At 36.9% G+C, this 25,406-nt stretch overlaps 1 protein-coding gene and 1 pseudogene across 1 annotated transcript in view; one reads left to right on the plus strand and one right to left on the minus strand.

Annotated features, from left to right (window-relative positions):
* ZSWIM5 (zinc finger SWIM-type containing 5) overlaps positions 1-25,406 on the plus strand; it is a 255,323-nt gene that overhangs the window by 21,489 nt on the left and 208,428 nt on the right. The gene's annotated exons all lie outside the window — the stretch shown is intronic.
* LOC133089054 (ubiquitin-conjugating enzyme E2 K-like) lies at positions 7,785-9,992 on the minus strand (annotated as a pseudogene).

Raw genomic sequence — 25,406 nt, forward strand, 5'->3', positions numbered from 1 at the left:
ATATGATGTGATGATTTGATACATGTATATATTGTGAAGTGTTTACCACAATAAGGTTAGTTAACACATCCTTCACCTCACATAATTACCATTTTGTTATTTTTATGGTGAGAACGTTAAAGCCCTTTCTCACAGCAACTTTCTTTTTTTTTTTAACATCTTTATTGGAGTATAATTGCTTTACAATGGTGTGTTAGTTTCTGCTTTATAACAAAGTGAATCAGCTATACATATACATATATCCCCATATCCCCTCCCTCTTGCGTTTCCCTCTCACCCTCCCTATCCCACCACTCTAGGTGGTTACAAAGCACCGAGCTCATCTCCCTGTGCTATGTGGCTGCTTCCCACTAGCTATCTATTTTACATTTGGTAGTGTATATATGTCCATGCCACTCTCTCACCTCGTCCCAGCTTACCCTTCCCCCTCCCCGTGTCCTCAAGTCCATTTTCTACGTCTGTGTAGAGAATGTCCTGCCCCTAGGTTCCTCATGACCTTTTTTTTTTTTTTTTTAGATTCCATATATATGTGTTAGCATACGGTATTTGTTTTTCTCTTTCTGACTTCACTCTGTATGACAGACTCTAGGTCCATCCACCTCACTACAAATAACTCAATTTCGTTTCTTTTTATGGCTGAGTAATATTCCATTGTACATATGTGCCACATATTCTTTATCCATTCATCTGTTGATGGACACTTAGGTTGCTTCCATGTCCTGGCTATTGTAAATAGAGCTGCAATGAACATTGTGGTATGTGCAACTTTCAAGTATATAGTACAGTATTGTTAACTATAGTCATCATGCTGCACATTAGATTCCTGGAACGTACTCACCTTATAACTGAAAGTTTGACTAACATATCCCCTTTTCCCCCACCGCTCAGCCCTTGGCAACCACCATTCTATTCTCTGTTTCTATGAGTTTGATGTTTTTGGATTCCACATATAAATGAGATCATACAGTATTTGTCTTTTTCTGTCTGACTTATTTCACTTAGCATAATGCCCTCAAGGTCCATCCATGTTGTCACAAATGGCAGGATTTCCTTCTTTTTTATGACTGAATAATACACACACACAGACACATACACACACACACACACACACACACACCCACACACATTTTCTTTATCTGTTCATCCCTTGATGGACACTTAGGTTGTTTCCATGTCTTGGCTATTATAAATAATGCTACAGTAAACATGGGAGTGCTGATATCTCTTTGAGATAGTGATTTCACTCCTTTAAATATGTACCCAGAAGTGGGATTGCTGGATCATATGGTAGTTCAGATTTTAATTTTTTGAGGAACTTTCATATTGTTTTCCCATAGTGGCTATACCAGTTTACATTCCTGCCAACAATGCACCATGGTTCCCTTTTCTCCACATCCTGGACAGCATTCGTTATCTCTTTTTTTGATAATAACCATTCTAACAGGTGGGAGGTGATATCTCATTGTGGTTTTGATTTGCATTTCCCTGATAACATTGAACACCTTTTCACGTACTTGTTGGCCATTTGTATGTCTTCTTTAGAAAAATGTTTATTCGAGTCCTCCACCCATTTTTTAATCAGATTGTTTGTATTTTTGCTATTGAGTTGTATTAGTTCCTTACACATTTTGGATATTAACCCCTTATCCAATATATGGTTTGCAAATATTTTCTCCCATTCCATAGTTTGCCTTTTCATTTTGTTGATTATTTCTTTAGCTGTACAGAAGGTTTTTAATTTGGTATAGTTCCACTTGTTTATTTTTGCTTTTGTTGCTTGTGCTTTTGGTGTCATATCCAAAAAATCATTGCCAAGACTCAGGTCAGGGAGCCTTTCCCCTATTTTCTTCTAGGAGTTTTACAGTTTTAGATCTTAAGTTTAATTCTTTTTTTTTTTTAACTAAAAAAAAATTTTATTTATTTATTTTTGGCTGCGATGGGTCTTCATTGATGTGCGTGGGCTTTCTCTAGTTGTGGCAAGCAGGGGCTACTCTTCGTTGTGGTGCGCTGGCTTCTCACTGCGGTGGCTCCTCTTGTTGCAGAGCACGGGCTCTAGGCACGCAGGCTTCAGTAGTTGTGGCACGTGGGCTCAGTAGTTGGGGCTCCCAGGCTCTAGAGCACAGCCTCAGTAGTTGTGGCGCACAGGTTTAGTTGCTCTGCGGCATGTGGGATCTTCCCGGACCAGGGCTCAAACCCGTGTCCCCTGCATTGTCAGGCAGATTCTTAAGTTTAATTCTTTTTGAGTTAATTTTTGTGAGTGGTATAAGATAGGGGTTCAATTTTTCTTGTGCATGTGGATATCCAGTTTTCCCAACACCATTTATTGAAGAAACTATCAGTAAATATAAACTATTTTTCCCATTGAGTTTTCTTGGCTTCCTTGTCAAATATCAATATTAGTTGACCATATATGCATGGGTTTTTGATTTTCTGGGCTTTTGATTTCCATTGGTCTGTAGGTCTGTTTTTATGCCAGTACCATATTGTTTTGATTACTGTTGTTCTTGTTTTTCAAGATTGTTTTGGCTATTCTGGTTCCCTTGAGTTTCTGTACGAATTTTAGGATCAGCTTGTCCATTTTTGCAAAAAAGCCAGCTGGGATTTTGATAGGGTTTGCATTGAATTTGTAGGTTTATTTGTACAAATTAGTATTGCCATTTGTATTAGTTTTCTATTGCTGCTGTAACAAGCACCACGAACTTGGTGGCTTAAAACAACACATATTTAATATCTTATAGTTCTGGTAGTCAGAAATCTGAAATGGGTCTTTCTGGGCAAAACTCAAGTTGTTGGCAGAGCTTTGTTCCATCTGGAGATTCTAGGGGAAAATCTCTTTCCATGCCTTTTTCCAGCTTCTAGAAGCCACATCTACATTTTGTGTCTCATGGCTCCTTCCTCCATTTTCATAGCCTATCACTCCAACCTCTGCTTCCATTGTCACATTTTCTCTCTCTGACTTTAAGCCCCTTGCCTCCCTCTTTTTTTAAAAATTAATTAATTAATTTATTTATTTTTGGCTGCGTTGGGTCTTTGTTGCTGCACGTGGGCTTTGTCTAGTTGCGGTGAGTGGGGCTACTCTGCATTGCAGTGTGCGTGCTTCTCATTGTGGTGGCTTCTCTTGTTGCAGAGCACGGTCTCCAGGGCCCGCGGGCTTCAGTAGTTGCAGCCAGTGGGCTCAGTAGTTGTGGCTCACGGGCTCTAGGGCGTGCGGGCTTCAGTAGTTATGGCACATGGGCTCAGTAGTTGCGGCTTACGGGCTCTAGAGCGCAGGCTCAGTAGTTGTGGCACACGGGCTTAGTTGCTTCGTGGCATGTGGGATCTTGCTGGACCAGGGCTCAAACCTGTGTCCCCTGTATTGACAGGCGGATTCTTAACCACTGCGCCACCAGGTCCCCTTGCCTCCCTCTTATAAAGGACCCTGTGATTACATTGGGCTTATTCAGATAATCCAGGGAATCTCTATATCACAAGAACCTTGATTTAATTACATCTGCAAAGTCTCTTTTGCCAAGTTCAGAGAATCAGGACGTGGACTTTTTTTTGGGGGGGCATTATTTTGTCTACCATACCATTTTAACAATATCTTGGGGTATTATCTTATTTATTACATCCTCTTTAATTTCTTTCAACAATATTTTGTAGTTTTCTAAGTGCAAATTCTCTACTTGCTTGGTTGACTACTCCTAAGTATTTTATTCATTTATATACTATCATAAATGGAATTGTTTTCTGAATTTCATTTCCAGACAGTTCATTTCTGCTGTATTTAAATACAATTGATTTTCGTATATTGATCTTGTACCTCTAACTTTGTTGAAGTCATTTATTAGTTCTGTCAATAGAGATAATTTTTCTTCTTCCTTTCCAATCTGGAACCTGTGGTCCTTATTTTTGCAAGTCACAAAACTCAGTGTTGTTTGTGCCATAGAATGTATTGGACTAAGGGAGATTTCCTGCTTTACATTGAACTTGGAAAGGCTTTTTAATGTGCTATTAAATTATGTTATTAGAGAATGCAATCCTAGGGAAGCAAGAGTGAAAGTAAAGGGAGTGAGACAGGAAATGAGGGAGAAGTAATATAAAGGTGTGTATAGAGCTGGTTACCATTTGCTATCAAGTGGCAACTGATTGCTCAATCTCCCTGAATTGCCTTATAGAAAGGGCATGGAGAATATCCTCTGGCTCCCATTTCTCACTTAACAAGTTCAGAACTGGGAAATGTTTTGCTATTAAAGGTATATTTTGCATATCCTTCTCTAACTTTAACCATTATTGATTTTACAGTTTGGGTTGTAGGGATTGTAGGATTATAGGAATTTCGCTATTGCTGTTGCTGTTCTGCATAGCCTCCAAACTTAAATACCTTAAATTCCCTGGGTATGTGATGTGGTTTCTTTCATTTACAAGATGAGAAAAAGGGATTGGCCATAGTTCATAGCCTTGTTATAATCTGTGACAACTCTTAATGGCTGGAAGCTTAAAATAAAGTAAGAACAAAGATTAAGTACATTTAAGAAAAACGATCTTTCTTTTTCGGTATCATATTCTTTTTTCTTTCCTATTATTTTTCTGTACTATTTATTTTCTATTTTCAAGATAGGTTTTGGGAGCATAAGGAGTCGTAGTATAGCAAAATAGCTTATTGTAAGATATAATAAAATACTTGCTCTTCCTCTTTACTCTTCTCTCTAGTCTCTGAACCCTTAACCTTTTCTCTCTTCTGCCTTACTTTCCTGAAAAATTCAGTCCAAACCTTCGTGAAGCAAGAGAGAAAAGGAAGTTAGACAGGGAAAGAGGGAACGTAGCAGCACCAAGTGGCAGCAGCCTAAAAGGGAGTGTTAGAGCCCAGCAACTTAGATGGCCCATAGATTATTCGGGAATCTAAAAACGTCAGACTCATAGAACCAGAGAGTAGAATGGTGGTTGCCAGGGGCTAGGGAGTGAGAGAGCAGGGAGATGTTGGTCAAGGGGTACAAACTTTCAGTTGTAAGATGAATAAGTTTTAAGGATCTAATATATAGCATAATGATTATAGTTAATAATACTGTATTGTATACTGGAATTTGCTAAGAGAGTAGATCTTAAGTAGATCTTCTTACCATACATACACATACACACACAGGCACAAATGGTACTATGTGAAGTGATGGATATGTTAATTAACTTGATTGTGGTAAGCATTTCACAATGTATATGTATATTAAATCATCACATTGTATAACTTAAAAAATCATGTTGTACAACCTAAATATATACAATTTTTATTTGTCAATCATACTTCAATGAAGTTGGAAAAAAATTAGGAAATATTCCCCCCTCCAAAAAATTATTTGAATTGTACTTGCACCTATTTTGCAAGTTTGAGATTGTTTCAAAATAAAAGGAATAAATACGATATTTAATCTCATATGAACTTTATTTAATAATGAGTGCTTCCATATTACCTATTTACTTTGAGCTGTTTAAGAGAATATTTTTTGTTTCTTAGCTTAACATTTCAAATCTCCAAAGTTATTCGAATAAGAGTCATTTTTAATATTTTAGTTTTTTTTTTTTTTTTTTTGAAGACCACAGAAAAAAGCAATTGCCTTTATTTCTATGTTTGGGAAATAAATCTACCTGTAGAAAAATAGGAAAAAAACAAAAACAAACAAACAGAACAACAGATGGTGACAGTAGGAAATGTACCAGAAAAAGAAAGAGATTATCACATTAAATGTAAATGAGGTAAATTTTTGAAATGAAAAATTGTGCTTTTCAATTTCCTGGGCATTAGGGATGTTGAATTGTAGTTAGATGCATAAACCCTAAGGGGCTAATATGCATAAAAGTCATAGGCAAGGTATAGCTGCCTCCAAGAGCAAAGTATATAATGCTTGACCCTTAGTAACTTCTCAGTTCTTTCTCTCGCATTTGTCAAACCACAGGACAATTAAATATACCCTGATAATATAGGCAAATAGTAAACTGGGTAGAGGTGTTTGATATTTAAAATAATCCAAATATTACTAATATTACCAAGCCACCTGCCACTAAAAAAAAAAATTAATTCTAACCAACAATGGAACAAAACTGTCCACATTTTCACACAATTCCACCCTTCAAAAATATAAAGAAAAGTACATGGTTTTAGCTATTTAATATAAATAAGAAAAATCTTGTTTCCTTTGGCATCTTTAGAAAGTAACTAAACTACAACAAAAGGGGGTGATTGTATAAAGAAATTTATACTTAAGCAAACATATAGGGGAAAAAACCAGCAACTTGTGTTTAGTGTGCAATAAAATCAACTACAAGAGTTTATTATTCATTAGGAAAGCCTTACAAGTTTTTGGAAGAACCGCCACGTCTTAACATTACAATATATTTAATAATGGTTCTTTTATTGCTTCTAAGATTATTGAGAAGTCAAATGAAATTATGCTGAATTTTTGGTTCAAAACTATTTTCCAAACACTTCACCATTATAATTTAGGATAAGTAACGCTTGAAGAAAGCAAACCTTTTATAATATGACTTTCAATATACAGCCTTACTTTAATTCATTTTGATTCCATTACATTTTTGTTATTTTTGCATTGGCCCTGAATATTTAATAAGAACTGTGTTTCTATGTGTAGAACAGCCTACACAAATCCATTTCACCCTTCATAAAATGGTCACATTAGTGTTTGAGCTTGCAAAACTAATAATTTTCAAACTTTTGAACTTAGAATGAAATGTTTAGAAAGTCTGACTGTGTACAAGAGAAAGTAAAGTTTTCAATTCTCTTATTATCAGAAACATCATAATGAAAGCTAGATTTATAGCACACTTCTATTCCTATGTGCATTTGAAGTATGTAGAGTAAAATACCAACATAGCTTTCATGTGTCAATAGGGGGAAATGCAAGCAAGAGTGACTTTAAAGGATCCAATAAAGCAATCTCTTATAAAGCCAAACTTAGGCTTAAAAAACTTCAAACAGTTGATTTCATCCTTGCAAGTTGTCAAAGAAAAATTTCATCAGTTTAAAAATAGAAAGATGTTAAATTCACTGAAAAATTAAGCTGGGTTCTTTCATTAAATCTGGGAATACTGCAACATCAAGTATTTACTGTTTTTGCAAGAGAAACAAAATTGGCAGCTCCAGTTTTACATTATTACTTACTTATATACGAAAGTTTTAAGAGTGAAGAATTGTGACAAAACATTCCAAATGGATGACCTAAAAATGGAGCAAGGGATACTGTCCCTCAGCACATTTCCCCACCAAATATAGAGAAATTTACTATTAGAATATTAGCTGTGTGTGGTAAGAGGGGAAAAACAGATATGGTGTCCCAGTATGTTGACAAGGACAAAAAGGCTCTGAATAGGTCGCCATCTTCAATTCTGAATAATCTCATATTTAAGAATTCTCAAATACTTAAAATGGTGGTCTTTTCAGCTACCCATCCTAAGAAGTCAGGTACAAGCATGCAAGTAAATTCACAGCCACAGAGGATCCATGTTAAAAACAGTTAAGGTAGCTGTGATGCAACACCAATAATTTGAATGGCCCTGACACACTCAAAATATTATCTTAATTATTCAATGAAATCCTGAAGCAAACTCTTGCTAGTCTTGGTACACTGCTAAGCACTAAAGTAGCATGTTTTTTCCATGGTTTTAGCTTAGCTCAAAGAATTTTTACACTGTTAAGTAAGAAAAAAATTAAAGTATTTCCCCTTTTTAAATTTACAGACGTTTAATTAGCTTTATTTACAGAGCAGGGATTTTTTTCAGTCTCCAGTGGTGCCTAGATAACATCATTAGGCAAGAATGCCAGTTTAAAAGAAATCTACGCAGAATCCTAAAAATAACAGATGTTGATGCTCCTCAAGAAGGGGCAAGCTTGACTATATCAGCAGCTCTATGTCTCAGTTACTCAGAAGCAATTCTGTTGCAGTCTCTACATCTCATGATTCTGAGGACAAGGCCACTATTACCGCATTCCTATCAAAGCCCATAGCACATAGGTTTTCTTTTTTTTTTGGTGTATTCTGGACTAGGAACTGGTGCTCCAGCATACACATGTGCCCAAAGTCGAGGTGTCTATTTGAACATTATGGAATTTTGTTTGTACTGATTTGCTACTACTGCATCTTGTGGATCATCTGGCTCTGCAGCTGCCAGTACTGCTTGCAATGACAATAATACTGTGCTGAGAGTCATTGCTGCTGCCCATTGATCTTTCAGGATATCCAAACAAATAGCCCCTGTGATGGAACTAATATTAGGATGCCATATTTTAGTGATAAACCGGATCTTAGGGGGATTAAATGGATATGTTTCTGGTATTTTAATCTCTAGTTGATATCTTCCTCCTTCATATGGTGTGTCTGGAGGTCCTGCTATTTCTCCTCTTAATTCTGTAAAATTCTCATCTACAAGATATACTTTAATTTGATTTTTGCTCGTAAAGATCCTGATTTGATTAAAAGGATGTTAATATCGACAGCTATCTGTGGTTGATGAGAGACTGTTGCCTAATTTGTCATCTTTGTACATTTCTTCTCAATTCTTGTAGAAGAGCAAGGGGATAGGATTAGGACTGCCTCTGTTCCCGACAAATATTAATAGACTGCAAGCTCTTATCCCCATAATCATACCCTTGATTTTGTCGTCACCTAAACCTGCACCTTCTCCAAACTCCACTTCAAGTTTCTCAGATTCCCAACCTCCATGGATTAAATAAATTCACTTTGGTACTCCAAACCCAGTTATTAGCTGGCTTCATCAAAACGAATATTTTAGTTTTATTTCATGTTCATTTTAAAGGTTAAATTATCAATAGTACAAACATGTATAACTCATCATTTATTTTTTAAAAATTATTTATTTATTTATTTATTTGGTTGTGCTGGGTCTTAGTTGCAGCTCACCGGCTCCCTTGGTGGCAGCATGTGGGTTCCTTAGTTGCGGCAGGTGGGCTCCTTAGTTGCGGCTCACAGGCTCCTTAGTTGTGGCATGCATGTAGGATCTAGTTCCCTGACCAGGGATCGAACCCGGACCCCCTCCATTGGGAGCACGGAGTCCTAACCACTGTGCCACCAGGGAAGTCCCTCATCATTTATTTTAAAGGATACTTGGTTATTATTCAAATGACAAGCTAAAGTTTTGAGTTTTAAAAAAATTATATCTTTCTTGGTTGTATAAATTACAGTCTTATGATTTTTAAAGCTTTGTAAATATTGATATTTAGTATACCAATAATATATCACTTATTCTGCATAACAGTGGCAACAATAATATTAATAGCTAATACATATATAGTGAACATTTACTATGCTAGCACTGTGCTAAGTGTTTAACATGTTTTAACTTATTTCATTCTTACAATAGTCTTTTTGAGGTGTGTATTTTATTATTCCGATTTTACAGATGAGGACATGATTCCCACATAAGAATTTGTCCAAGGTCACATAACTAGTTAAGTGGAAGAGCTGAGGTTAGAACCAAGGCAGTCTGGTACCTGTGTCCAAAATCTTAATCATGCTATATTCAGTTATGCATAGTGAAAAATAAAATGAATAACTTAAGTCCAAAATAGTGATTGAGAAGGGCAAAACAAATCAATTAAGTGAAAACATTATATACTGATATTATTTTTCCTTTCCTGTCCATAAATAAGAAAATTCAGACATAGATTTTATATATAGACTATGACAAATCATTATTGCTTTTAATAACACCCATTCTTGCCTTGTACATTATATCACATCTTTAATGCATAGACTTAAAAAAAACTAGCTGATGCTGTACTAGAACAATAAATCTATTGTTGAGCCTAGTATATTAAATTAATATATCATGGACCTATTATGTATTCCTTTTTGTTTAAATTTATTTTTTCCACGTTGGGTCTAAGTTGCTGCGCGAGGGCCTTCTCTAGTTGCGGCGAGCAGGGGCTACCCTTCGCTGCGATGCATGTGCTTCTCACTGCAGCGGCCTCTCCCATTGCGGATCATAGGCTCCAGGCACGCAAGCCTCAGTAGTTGCGGCACGCAGGCCCAGCAGCTGTGGCTCGCGCGCTCTAGAGCACAGGCTGAGTAGTTGTGGTGCATGGGCTTCATTGCTCCACGTCATGTGGGATCTTCCCGGACCAGGGCTTGAACCCGTGTCCCCTGCATTGGCAGGCGTATTCTTAACCACTGCCCCACCAGGGAAGTCCCTCTTTTTTAAAAAAAAATTTTATTTATTTATTTGGCTGCCCCGGGTCTTAGTTGCGGCACATGGGAATTTTGTTGCCGTGTGCAGGATCTTTTTAGTTGCAACATGTGGGATCTAGTTCCTTGACCAGGGATTGAACCCGGGTCCCCTGCATTGGGAGCTCAGAGTCTTAGCCACTGGACCACCAGGGAAGTCCCCCTATTATGTATTCTTACAAGATTAACTTTTTCTCCAGTAGTATAAAATGGTTGAAATTAGTGATAGTTATAACTTAAATGAAGGAAATAATACACTTTGCAGTGCAGATAGAAAAACAGGGCTTCCCTGGTGGCGCAGTGGTTAAGAATCCGCCTGCCAATTCAGGGTGCACGGGTTCGAGCCCTGGTCTGGGAAGATCCCACATGACGCGGAGCAACTAAGCCCATGCGCCACAACTACTGAGCCTGCACTCTACGGCCCTTGAGCGGCATATACTGAGCCCACATGCTGCAACTACTGAAGCCCATGTGCCTAGAGCCCGTGCTTGGCAACAAGAGAAGCCACTGCAATGAGAAGCCCACGCACCACAGCGAAGAGTAGCCCCTGCTCGCTGCAACTAGAGAAAGCCCATGCGCAGCAATGAAGACCCAATGCAGCCAAAATAAATAAATAAATAAATAAATAAATATTTTTAAAAGAGAAAGAAAAACAGGTGACTTCATAAATGGGGAATATATTGTTGATTTTCTTCACCTTATTTTTAATTGTCTTTATGATTTACCAGTAGCAATTTAGTTAGTTTCAATTTTCATTACATTACGGAATTTGTTAGAAAGCAGTAGAAGGAAGAAAAGCCGAACATTTAGAAGTGTTACTGATAAGTGGTTTATAAAACTCATTTTATGAGTGATTTACGGGAATTCCGTGGCGGTCCAGTGGTTAGGACTCTGCGCTTTCACTGCCAGGGCCTGGGTTCAATCCCTGGTTGGGGAACTAAGATCCTGCAAGCTTCACGGCCCAGCCAAAAAAAAAAGAGTGATTTATATGATGGTTGTAATCTAAATATGCAGTTCATTTACTAACTGCTCCAAACCCTGTGATCCTAGAGGCTCTGGGAAGATCATAAGGACATGCTGTGGGAGAAAAACGTGTGCAACAATCTTCGTAGCTCCTTTTATGGCAGAATATTTTCTCCCAGAGATCAGCTGCAGGAGGTAATATATCTGAAGTGCTTGTTGAAGTATAAAGTTCTGTATTGATATTAGTTGTGACTTGTCTAAGGTCATGTGTGATATATTTGCTACAGAACTGTAAATTAGAAATTTTTTCAGTTGTCTGCAAAATAGAATATATCATTTTTTTAAAGAACATATTTTGTTCATTTTAGCTCACTCCACTAAGAATATATTTGTAGTACTAATTTGGCACTGGGTTCTTCAGTTATTATAATGTTGCTTTTAATGAACATATGTGCTGTTTATTACAACTGAGGTTGGCATTTTATCTCCTTTTTTGGGCAGATTAATTTTTTTGAGAGGAAAGTACAACTATTAATATTCGCTCAACAAGTATGGTCAAAACAAAGTATAGGGTAGCCCCCAAACAGAATCTTGTTTGTTCATTTTTACAACCCTTTGGGTTGCATTTTGGATTCAGCATTGAATGGATCATCTTTCCTTTAATTTGAACATTACATCTGTGTACACACCTATAAGCATTCTTATAATATGAAAAGCTGTCCCCCTGCATTTTTGGATATTATGAATTTAGGCAGATTTTAAAAAGAATTTTTAGGCTGAAAAATTCATATAATGAAATTTATGATTCTTTAAAGCAGCAGGTGAGTGAAAAAGGTAAACTCTTACTTGAACAGCCTCATTTAAATATCTTTTACCTTTTTTGTGTTATAAAAACAACTGTAATTCCGAATAATTTTGTAAAAATTTTCTTAAAATAATTTGCTAAGCAGTTGGTTAAATTTCTTTGAAAGTATATTAGTTGAATTATTCATAATTAACAAAAACTGGTTACAGTGTTATAATGTTCCAGACAGCATATAATATTCCTCAGCATTTTTCTTGATAGTATTGGTTAATGTTCACTCTCAGGAAGCCCCTTAGATCATGCTTTATCTCCTTTGTACTTTTGTACTTCTGTGATCCTTATGGGGTTATGGAATATAATAATATGACCTTCTATCTTATAAAAATAGACTGAACTATTTCTGAAAGAAGTGTAATAGTCAGCAGAGCTGCAGCCAGAGAGGCTTTCACAGGGTTGATAGGCTGTGAAACTGCTGAATGGACTTTGGTTTCAAAGACATCTGTTTTAAATTAATCTTGGTCAGATACATGCCATTGTAGACAGTTCAAATGCAATTGACTTTCTGACCTTAGAACAAAGAAATACCATACAATAATTGTTTTCAATATAAAATTAATTTTTTTGAGTCTTAGTTACTGTGGTATAGTACTGGAGCTCACTGAAAAGACAATGGAGGAGGGTATTTGACATTTTATTGATTTTTTAAAGAAAGCTTGATTTTAGGGAATTGAAAATGTATATGGAGGAACATAGGCCATTCTGGAAGCCAACATGTAGAAGTTGTTCCATTGGCAGCATTTTTCAATAACTGATATAGCAGTTAATTGTTTGAATAAATCCTTGTGTTGAAACTTCTTAGTTCTACACAATGTTCTTTGTGTGTTTTTTTTTTTTGGCTGCACTGGGTCTTCGTTGCTGCACTCGGACTTTGTCTAGTTGCGGTGAGTGGGGGCTACTCTCCATTGCAGTGCGCGGACTTCTCATCGCGGTGGCTTTTCTTATTGCTGAGCACGGGCTCTAGGAACGTGGGCTTCAGTAGTTGCAGCCCGTGAGCTCAGTAGTTGTGGCTGACGGGCTCTAGAGTGCAATCTCAGTAGTTGTGGCACATGGGCTTAGTTGCTCCGCGGCATGTGGGATCTTCCCGGACCAGGGCTTGAACCCGTGTTCCCTGCATTGGCAGGCGGATTCTTTTATTTTTTATTTGTATTTTTTTAAACATCTTTATTGGAGTATAATTGCTTTACAATGGTGTGTTAGTTTCAGATTTATAACAGAGTGAATCAGCCATACATATACATATATCCCCATATCTCCTCCCCCTTGCGTCTCCCTTCCATCCTCCCTATCCCACCCCTCTAGGTGGTCACAAAGCACCGAGCTGATCTCCCTGTGCTATGCGACTGCTTCCCACTAGCTATCTATTTTACATTTGGTAGTGTATATATGTCCATGACACTCTCTCACCCTGTCACATCTCACCCCTCCCCCTCCCCATGTCCTCAAGTCCATTCTCTAGTAGGTCTGTGTCTTTATTCCCGTCTTGCCACTAGGTTCTTCATGACCTTTTTTTTTTCTTCCTTAGATTCCATATATATGTGTTAGCATACTGTATTTGTTTTTCTCTTTCTGACTTACTTCACTCTGTATGACAGACTCTAGGTCCATCCACCTCACTACAGATAACACAATTTTGTGTCTTTTTATGGCTGAGTAATATTCCATTGTATATATGTGCCACATCTTCTTTATCCATTCATCCGATGATGGACACCTAGGTTGCTTCCATGTCCTGTCTATTGTAAACAGAGCTGCAATGAATATTTTGGTACATGACTCTTTCTGAATTATGGTTTTCTCAGGGTATATGCCCAGTAGTGGGATTGCTGGGTCGTATGGTAGTTCTATTTTTAGTTTTTTAAGGAACCTCCATACTGTTCTCCATAGTGACTGTATCAATTTACATTCCCACCAACAGTGCAAGAGTGTTCCCTTTTCTCCACACCCTCTCCAGCATTTATTGTTTCTAGATTTTTTGATGATGGCCATTCTGACCGGTGTGAGATGATACCTCATTGTAGTTTTGATTTGCATTTCTCTAATGATTAATGATGTTGAGCATTCTTTCATATGTCTATTGGCAATCTGTATATCTTCTTTGGAGAAATGTCTATTTAGGTCTTCTGCCCATTTTTAGATTGGGTTGTTTGTTTTTTTGTTATTGAGCTGCATGAGCTGCTTGTAAATCGTGGAGATTAATCCTTTGTCAGTTGCTTCATTTGCAAATATTTTCTCCCATTCTGAGGGTTGTCTTTTGGTCTTGTTTATGGTTTCCTTTGCTGTGTAAAAGCTTTTAAGTTTCATTAGGTCCCATTTGTTTATTTTTGTTTTTATTTCCATTTCCCTAGGAGGTGGGTCAAAAAGGATCTTGCTGTGATTTATGTCAGAGAGTGTTCTGCCTATGTTTTCCTCTAAGAGTTTGATAGTGTCTGGCCTTACATTTAGATCTTTAATCCATTTTGAGTTTATTTTTGTGTATGGTATTAGGGAGTGTTTTAATTTCATTCTTTTACATGTAGCTGTCCAGTTTTCCCAGCACCACTTATTGTAGAGGCTGTCTTTTCTCCACTGTATATTCTTGCCTCCTTTATCAAAAATAAGGTGACCATATGTGTGTGGGTTATCTCTGGGTTTTCTATCCTGTTCCACTGATCTATATTTCTGTTTTTGTGCCAGTACCATACTATCTTGATTACTGTAGCTTTGTAGTATAGTCTGAAGTCAGGGAGCCTGATTCCTCCAGCTCCATTTTTCTTTCTCAAGATTGCTTTGGCTATTCGGGGTCTTTTCTGTTCCCATACAAATTGTGACATTTTTTGTTCTAGTTCTGTGAAAAATGCCTTTGGTAGTTTGATAGGGATTGCATTGAATCTGTAGATTGCTTTGGGTAGTATAGTCATTTTCACAATGTTGATTCTTCCAATCCAAGAACATGGTATGTCTCTCCATCTGTTTGTATCATCATTAATTTCTTTCATCAGTGTCTTCTCGTTTTCTGCATACAGGTCTTTTGTCTCCCAGGTAGGTTTATTCCTAGGTATTTTATTCTTTTTGTTGCAGTGGTAAATGGGAGTGTTTCCTTAATTTCTCTTTCAGAGTTTTTCATCATTAGTGTATAGGTATGCAAGAGATTTCTGTGCATTAATGTTGTATCCTGCTACTTTACCAAATTCATTGATTAACTCTAGTAGTTTTCTGGTAGCATCTTTAGGATTCTCTATGTATAGTATCATGTCATCTGCAAACAGTGACAGCTTTGCTTCATCTTTTCCGATTTGGATTCTTTTTATTTCTTTTTCTTCTCTGATTGCTGTGGCTAAAACTATGTTGAATAATAGTGGTGAGAGTGGACAACCTTGTCTCGTTCCTGATCTTAGTGGAAATGCTTTCAGTTTTTCACCATTGAGAACGATGTTGGCTGTGGGTTTGTCATAAATGGGCTTTATTATGTTGAGGTAAATTGCCTCTATGCCTACTTTCTGGAGAGTTTTTATCATAAATGGGTGTTGATTTTTGTCGAAAGCTTTTTCTGCATCTATTGAGATGATCATATGGTTTTTATCCTTCAGTTTGTTAATATGGTTTATCACATTGACTGATTTACGTATATTGAAGAATCCTTGCATTCCTGGGATAAACCCCACTTGATCATGGTGTATGATCCTTTTAATGTGCTGTTGGATTCTGTTTGCTAGTATTTTGTTGAGGATTTTGCATCTATGTTCATCAGAGATATTGGCCTGTAGTTTTCTTTCTTTGTGACATCTTTGTCTGGTTTTTGTATCAGGGTGATGATGGCCTCATAAAATGAGTTTGGGAGTGTTCCTCCCTCTGCTATATTTTGGAAGAGTTTGAGAAGGAAAGGTATTAGCTCTCCTCTAAATGTTTGATAGAATTTGCCTGTGAAGCCATCTGGTCCTGGGCTTTTGTTTGTTGGAAAATTTTTAATCACAGTCTCAATTTCAGTGCTTGTGATTGGTCTGTTTATATTTTCTGTTTCTAACTGGTTCAGTCTTGGAAGGTTGTGCTTTTCTACCAATTTGTCCATTTCTTCCAGGTTGACCGTTTTATTGGCATATAGTTGCTTGTAGTAATCTCTCATGATCCTTTGTATTTCTGCAGTGTCAGTTGTTACTTCTCCTTTTTCATTTCTAATTCTATTGATTTGAGTGTTCTCCCTTTTTTTTCTTGATGAGTCTGGCTAATGGTTTATCAATTTTGTTTATCTTCTCAAAGCACCAGCTTTTAGTTTTATTGATCTTTGCTATCATTTCCTTTATTTCTTTTTCATTTATTTCTGATCTGACCTTTATGATTTCTTTCCTTCTGCTAACTTTGGGGTTTTTTTGTTCTTCTTTCTCTAATTGCTTTAGGTGTAAGTTTAGGTTGTTTAGTTGAGATGTTTCTTGTTTTTTGAGGTAGGATTCTATTGCTCTGAACTTCCCTCTAAGAACTGCTTTTGCTGCATCCCATAGGTTTTGGGTCATTGTGTCTTCATTGTCATTTGTTTCTAGGTATTTTTTGATTCCCTCTTTGATTTGTTCAGTGATCTCTTGGTTATTAAGTAGTGTATTGTTTAGCCTCCACGTGTTTGTATTTTTTCCAGATTTTTTCCTGTAATTGATATCTAGTCTCATAGCATTGTGATCAGGAAAGATACTTGATACAATTTCAACTTTCTTGAATTTACCAAGGTTTGATTTGTGACCCAAGATATGATCTGTCCTGGAGAATGTTCCATGAGCACTTGAGAAGAAAGTGTATTCCCTTGTTTTTGGATGGAATGTCCTATAAATATCAATTAAGTCCATCTTGTTTAATGTATCATTTGAAGCTTGTGTGTCCTTATTTATTTTCATTTTGGATGATCTGTCCATTGGTGAAAGTGGGGTGTTAAAGTCCCTTACTATGATTGTGTTACTGTCGATTTCCCCTTTCATGGCTGTTAGCATTTGCCTTATGTATTGAGGTGCTCCTATGTTGGGTGCATAAATATTTACAATTTTTATATATTCTTCTTGGATTGATCCCTTGATCATTATGTAGTGTCCTTCTTTGTCTCTTGTAATAGTCTTTAGTTTAAAGTCTATTTTGTCTGATGTGAGAATTGCTACTCCAGCTTTCTTTTGATTTCTGTTTGCATGGAATATCTTTTTCCATTCCCTCACTTTCAGTCTGTATGTGTCCCTAGGTCTGAAGTGGGTCTCTTGTAGACAGCATATATACGGGTCTTGTTTTTGTATCCATCAGCCAGTCTATGTCTTTTGGTTGGAGTATTTAATCCATTTAAATAAGGTAATTATCAATATGTATGTTCCTATTACCGTTTTTTTAATTGTTTTGGGTTTGTTATTGTAGGTCTTTTCCTTCTCTTGTGTTTCCTGCCTGGAGAAGTTCCTCTAGCGTTTGTTGCAAAGCTGATTTGGTGGTGCTGAATTCTCTTAGCTTTTGCTTGTCTGTAAAGGTTTTAATTTCTCCATCAAATCTGAAAGAGATCCTTGCTGGGTAGAGTAATCTTGGTTGTAGGTTTTTCTCTTTCATCACTTTAAATATATCCTGCCACTACCTTCTGGCTTGCAGAGTTGCTGCTAAAAGATCAGCTGTTAATGGCAGGTAGATTCTTTTTTTTTGGCAGGTGGATTCTTTACCACTGCGCCACCAGGGAATTCCCTACACACTGTTAAATGTGTCTTTTTTTTTAAAAAGAAATTGAATCTAGAGTGGATGTGAAATATATATGATCTCTGAAGAAAACGATTGCTGTATTATGAGATAAATGTAATTACTTTTCTATAATCATGTGAAATAATGTAAGTTCAGTACTGTGCTATAAGTATTGGCAATTCTCCAGTCATTTTTAACTTAATAAGAAGTTATTTCAGGGACATTGAGTATATAACATGTCTTTTTAAAATTAAAACTGTCTTCTAATTTATGTAGTTACCTATTCTTAGGACTTAAATATTTACTTCCTAAATGTGATTCGGTATGTTTTTGCGTGAGATGGGAGGGATTATGATTAATCCCTTTACTCTTGAGGATTCAAAAAGAATTATTTCTTAAAATAGCTTTGTTTTTTAAAAAAATTACATACTAATTAATTACAACAAAATATAAAAGTACAGCGAAAAAAGGTAAAAGTCATCTGAACATCCTTCCAGAGAACTTTTCCAACAACAGAGCAAAATAAACAAATGAGACCTAATCAAACTTACAGCTTTTGCACAGTAAAGGAAACCATAAACAAAATGAAAAGACAACCTATGGGATGGGAAAAAGTATTTGCAAATGATGTGACTGACAAGGGCTTAACTTCCAAAATATGCAAATAGCTCATACAGCTCAATAACAGAAAAGCAAACAACCCAATCAAAAATGGGCAGAAGACCTAAATGGATATTTCTCCAAAGAAGACATAGAGATGGCCAATGACCACATGAAAAGATCCTCAAGAACGCTAATTATTAGAGAAATACAAATCAAAACTATAATGAGGTACCATCTCACACTGGTCAGAATGGCCGTTATTACAAAGTCTACAAATAACAAATGCTGCAGAGGGCATGGAATAAAGGGTACCCTCCTACACTGCTGTTAGGAATGTAAATTGGTGCAGCCACTCTGGAAAACAGTATGGAGGTTCCTCAAAAAACTAAACATACAGTTACCATATGATCCAGCAATCCCAATCCTGTGCATATATCTAGAGAAAACTCTAATTTGAAAAGATACAAGTACCCCAAGTGTTCATAGCAGCACTATGTACAACAGCCAAGACATGGAAGCAACCTACATGTCCATCGACAGATGAATGGATAAAGAAGATGTGGCAGACACACACACACACAATGGAATACTACTCAGCCATAAAAAAGAATGAAATAGTCCCATTTGCAACAACTTGGATGGACCTAGAGATTATCATCCTAAGTGAAATAAGTCAGAAAGAGAAAGACAGATACCATGTGATATCACTTTTATGTGGAAACTAAAATAGGACACAAATGAACTTATCTTTGAAACAGAAACAGACTCACAGAAATAGAGAACAGGCTTGTGGTTGCCAAGGGGGAAAGCAGGGGGAAGGGGTAAATTAGGAGTATGGGATTAAAGATACAAACTACTATATGTAGGGACTTCCCTGGTGGTCCAGTGGTTAAGACTCTGTGCTCCCAATGGAGGGGGCCCAGGTTCGATCCCTTGTCAGGGAACTAGGTCTCACATGCGCAACTAAAGATCCCGTGTGCCACAACGAAGATCCTGCATGCCACAAGGAAATCCCGCACATGGTAACGAAGATCCTGCGTGCCGCAGTAAGACCTGGCGCAGCCAAATAAATAAATAAATATTAAAAAAACAAAAACAAAAAAACTACTATATGTAAAATAGATAACAAGGTCCTACTGTATGGCACAGGGAACTATAATATCCTGTAATAATCCATAATGGAAAAGAATATGAAAAAGAATACATATATATGTATAACTCAGTCACTTCGCTATACACTAGAAAGTAACACAACATTATAAATCAACTATACTTCAATTAAGAAAAAAACAATTGGATAAAAAAAAAATCCTATCAACAGTGAAAAAAAGAAATTCCAAATGTGTCACTAGCTCCTTGGTCTTGATTAAGTTACTTACTTTATTTAGGCAACAGCATCCTTGTCTCTAATATAGGGTCATAATGCCTACCTCTTAGAATTGTTGTAAGGATATTTAATGAGAGGTTACGATATGCCCGCCTCTGTGCTACATGCATTATCTCACTTGGAGGAGTAGAAGCATTCATTTCCTGGGGAAACAAATTTAGGAAGGACATTCCAAGCAGAAGGAACTAAATGTACAGCTTACAAGGTAAAAGAATGTGTGAAACGATGTGGTGTTTTTGAGAAGTGATGACTATAGCACATGTGTAAAGGGAAAGCATAAGAGAGATGATGGGAATTGAGAGGAAATTTAACTTGAACCCAGATCATCAAGGGTATGTCTTTCTAAGGAGTTTAGAATATATCCTGTAAAGCAGGTAGCACAAATTCAATTGTTTATGGGGAGCCAGGCAGGTAAGGTACTTGAATGAATTGAAGTGGGTAAGGACTGTGGTAAACTGGAAATCACAAATCACATATGCCCTGTCTTATCTAGGTGTCCTGTCCTCTGCTCCAGCACAGTTTTCTATGTGGAAATTTGGGCCTAGTGTTGCTGAATTTTCTAATTTTTTGAAGAGAAGTTACATATCCATATTTTTAATATGAAATCATATTTTCAAAGCACCTGTGTGTCTGGGGAAAAAAACCCTTCATCTTTATTTTTTACTCAACCCATAGGCTATCAGTTTATGGCCTCTGCTGTAGATAGATGGGAAGCCATACAAGCTTTTTAATAACAAGGGTGGTGACATGGCCAGATTTGATCTTGAGATAGATCATTCTCGCCTCAGTGTGGAGAATGGATTGGTGAGAATAAAGAATGAACGTAGAAGGCTATTGTAATAGATAGAAAAAGTGAGAGAAGTGGCTAGCTTAAGGCAGTGGCACAGGGCTGGAAGTGGGAGTGGAAGATGAATTGAAGAGCTCATTTCAGTGCCGTGCTTCCCAATATTTTCATTTTCGCAGACCACTGTGGATTTACTGTTTGGAAAGATTTATATCTTGCAAGTAAGACATAATAAACAATAATAACATAGTAAACAACAATAACAAATAACTAATATTGTTGATCGCTTACTATATGCTAAAAGTATTCTGTGCTAAGGGCTTTATACACTTACTTAATCCTCATAGCAGTGATATAAGATAGATAATATTTCCATTTCCATTTTACAAATGAAAGAAATGAGATTTAGAAGAGTTAACTTGCTTGACTCGTAAACCAAGGGGGCAGAATTTAGATCCAGAACCTGAAATTTTTTATAGCAACAAATAAATATAGGAACAATAAAGCAAGTTCTGTACTGTATAATAACAATTATAGTAATTACTAGAACTGAATTAGCTTATTTATAGTAAGTTATTAACACAACTTTTACATAAACATTATTATGTTGAAGTTATTCCGTAAAAATGTTTTTGGGTTAAACCTATTTTTATGTGAATTTCTGTAAGAGATGAAATACAACTAACTCTGGTGTAGACGGGATTTAGTACAATTGTATTTACAATAGCATGTTATTTAAATTTTCCACATGCTATAACAGATGACTTAGCACAACACAATTTGAATTTTTCACCTTATTCTTTTCAATTTTACCTCCAGATGAATTTCATTTGATTTAGCTACTTTTAGGTTCAGCCTTATTTTGAATATGTTACTGAACTAGAATAAAAGAAAGATACATTACTCTCTTCCCAGGAGCCCTAATTCTTTATGGTTTCCACTATTGCAATGATTTTTACCATTGTGAAAATTCAAATTTTTATAGAGTTTTACAGTGTAAGAATTGCAGTTCAGCTATTTAAGGCAGCAATTGCCATATTATCGTAGAACTAAAATCAGAAGAGAATGGAACTAACATTTATTGAAAACCTTTTATATGCCAGATATGTCTAAATCCATTGTCTAAATCATCACAACAACCCTATAAAGGTAAGTGGTGTCTCTGTTTTACAGATGGAAAAAAATGCCCCCGAAGCTAAATACCTTGCTCAAATTCCCACAGCTAGTTATAGGTAAAGCCAGGATTTAAATCCAAATCTGTTTGATTTCAAAGAGAGAAGTTCTGTAACATTACTTAAAAACTATAAGCAACCCAGTCCATAAATACTTGTCACCTGGGATAATATTTGCCAAACATATGTTGACTAAAGATTGGTATCGAGATATATAAAGAACTCTTGCAATTCAGTAATAAGACAAGCAACCCAATATAATATGGGCAAAAGATGTAAACAAACACATCACAAAGATTATGCTATACAAATGGCTAATAAGCACAATAAAAAGCACTCAACATTATTAGTCATCAGGGAAGTGTAAATTAAAACCACAATGAGATAGTATTACTACATTCCCACCAGAATGGCTAAAATTAAAAAGCCAAATATTGGTAAGGATGTGGAGCAATCAGAAGTCTTATACATTATTTTTGGGAATATAAAATGGTATAACCACTTTGGACAATGGTCTACAGATACACCTACCCTATGATCAGAAATTCCACTCAAGTATTTACTCAAAATAAATGAAAGCACATTTCAAAAATGTCAACAAAGGGACTTCCCTGGTGGTCCAGTGGGTAAGACTCCACACTGCCAATGCAGGGGGCCCGGGTTCGATCCATGGTCGGGGAACTAGATCCCTCATGCATGCTGCAACGAAGAGTCCACATGCCCCAACTAAGAGTCTGTGTGCTGCAACTAAGAGTCTGCATGCCGCAACTAAAGATCCCACATGCAGCGATGAAGATCCCGCATGCCGCAACTAAGACCCGGTGCAGCCAAAAAAAAAAAGAAAAAGATGTCAACAAAAACCATGTACAAGAATGTTCATGGCAGCTTTAGTTGTAATGGCCCCAAACTGGAAACAGCCTTGTTGTGCATGAACAGAAGGATGGCTAAATAAACTGTTATATTCATACAATGGACTACTACTCAGCAATAAAAAGGAGCAAACTGGGGGGTGAGATGAACTGGGAGATTGGGATTGACATATATACACTACTATGTATAAAATAGATAACTAATGAGGACCTACTATATAGCACAGGGAACTCTGCTCAGTGCTCTGTGGTGACCTAAATGGGAAGGGAATCTAAAAAAGAGGGGATATATGTGTACGTATGGCTGATTCACTTTGCTGTATTGAAACTGACACAGCAGTGTAAAGCAACTATACTCCAATTAAAAAAAAAAATAAAGTCAGCTTTGTTTGACAATTTTTTTAAAAAAGAGCAAACTACTGATATGTGCAACAACGTGAGTACATCTCAAAAATATTATGCTATGTGAAAAAAGCCTCACTCAAAAGAGTGCATGTTGTTTGATTTTATTATAGGAAGTTCTAAAATAGGCAAAACTAATCAATCATTTAAAAAAAAATCAGAACACTGGTTGCCTCTGGAGGGGATTGACTGGTAAGGGGCATGAGAAAACTTCCTGGGGTAATGGTAAGGTTTTATATCTTTGCTTTTTAGAATTTCATTGTTCGGTGCAAGTGCATATAAGTACAATTGATTTTTGTGTATTGATCTCATAACCTTGCTGAACTTGTTTATTTATCTCTAATAGTTTTTGTGTAGGTTCCTTAGGATTTTCTATATATAAGATCATTCCATCTGTAAATAGAGATAGTAGTTTTACTTCTTCCCTCCCAGCTTGAATGCCTTTTATTTCTTTTCTTTGCCTAGTCACCCTTTCTCAGTCACCTTTGCAGTCTGTTTCTATTCTATCCAACCTTGGTATAATTAACTGCCTTCTGGGTATGTCCACTTATGTATCTCTTTAGATCATCAACCTCACTATGTCCAAGACTGAACTCATTGTTTCTGTCAAAGTCTTCTTCCTCTAGAGTCCCCTGTCTTGGTAGTGACATCACATCCAACTAATTGTTTAGCCAGAAAACTGAGAATAATCCTTGACTCCTCCATTTTCCTTACCCATCATATCTAATTCACCACTAAGTCCTGATGGTCCTGCTTCCTAAATCTCTTGAATCAGTCTAAAACTTATCCTTTCTACTACCACTACCCTTGGCCAAACTACCATCATGTCTGGCTAGGACTGTTGCACTTGCTTAACTGGTTCCTCCAGAAGCTACTCTTGACTTTCACTTACCTATTCTTCACATTTTTGTCAGCATGATCTTTCTGAAAAGACAAATGTGATCATGTCACTGCCCTACTTAAAACATTCTTAAGGCTTCCTGTTCAAGTCCAGCATGGACTGAGTCCCTGCCTGCTTGCTTCCCATTACTCTTTGTATTAAGATCAAAATACGGTCTGCGAGGCCTTGCAAGTATGGCCTCTGCCTACTTTCCCAGACATTGTTACACTGGCTTTCTTTTGCTTCCTTGAACCAGATACCTATTGAACTTTAAGTACCAAAGGGCAGGGATCATATACCAGTGTATACTCAGGGCCTGACACATGGTTAGATACCAATAAATATTAGTTGAGTAATTACAGATTATGTGCCAAGGCGGAGATGAATATGTTCATTATCTTAATTGTGATGATGGTCTCATGTATGTATGTCAAAACTTATGTCAAACTTAATATGTCAAACATAACCTATTGTACACTTTAAATAGATACAGTTTATTGCATGTTAATTTTTTCTCAATAAAGCTGCTAAATAAACGCCTATGTTCCTTTTTAGGGTCTTGGCACTTTTTTTTTTTTTAAAGATTTTATTTATTTATTTATTTGTTTGTTTGTTTTTTTGGCTGTGCTGGGTCTTCGTTGCTGTGCGCGGGCTTTCTCTAGCTGTGCGCGGGCTTTCTCTAGTTGCGGCGAGCAGGGGCTACTCTTCGTTGTGGTGCATGGGCTTCTCATTGTGGTGGTTTCTCTTGTTGCGGAGCACGGGCTCTAGGCGCGCGGGCTTCAGTAGTTGTGGCACGTGGGCTCAGTAGTTGTGGCTCGCAGGCTCTAGAGCACAGGCTCAGTAGTTGTGGTGCACGGGCCTCCGGGGCATGTGGGATCTTCCCAGACCGGGGCTCGAACCCATGTCCCCTGCATTGGCAGGAGGATTCTTAACCACTGCACCACCAGGGAAGCCCTGGCACGTTCTTTTTATTTGGAATCTTCTTTTGCTCTTCTTTGCTCACCTAATTCCTACCTATTCTTTAGTCTTTGCTTAAATATATTTCTTCAGGATCTAGCTTGGAATCCCCCTTCATATCCCACTAGATTAATTCTCCCTATTATATATCCTATCCTTCAGAGCATTTCTCATAATTATGCATAATTATGTAGTATTTGTTTAATGTCATCTTTTCACCTAAACTGTAATCTTCATGAGGATTGGGACCATGCCTTTCTTGTTCATTAATGTATCCTAGGGATGTATTATAGGCACTGAAATATTTGTTGACTGAATTAACAAATATGTATCCATTTATTTATTCTGCACGTATCCATTGAGCCCTACCAGGAACCAGGTACTATTCTAGGTTCTGGAGTTACAGCAATGAACAAAACAGACCAAAAATATCTCTGCACTCATGGAATTTACACTTAAGAGTCAGGACACAGACAGTTAAATAGTCAGGTGGTGGTAAACACTGTGGAGAAAAATAGAGCAGGGAAGGGGAATAAGTGGTGCTGAGGCATGTGGAGAATTGTCTCATTGCTCGTAGAGACCTATAGGGATTAGAATCTGGGCATTGAGGGATGACCTAGGAGCTCTGGACTCC

This window comes from Eubalaena glacialis, chromosome 3, assembly GCF_028564815.1.
Source record: "Eubalaena glacialis isolate mEubGla1 chromosome 3, mEubGla1.1.hap2.+ XY, whole genome shotgun sequence".
Lineage (NCBI taxonomy): Eukaryota > Metazoa > Chordata > Mammalia > Artiodactyla > Balaenidae > Eubalaena > Eubalaena glacialis.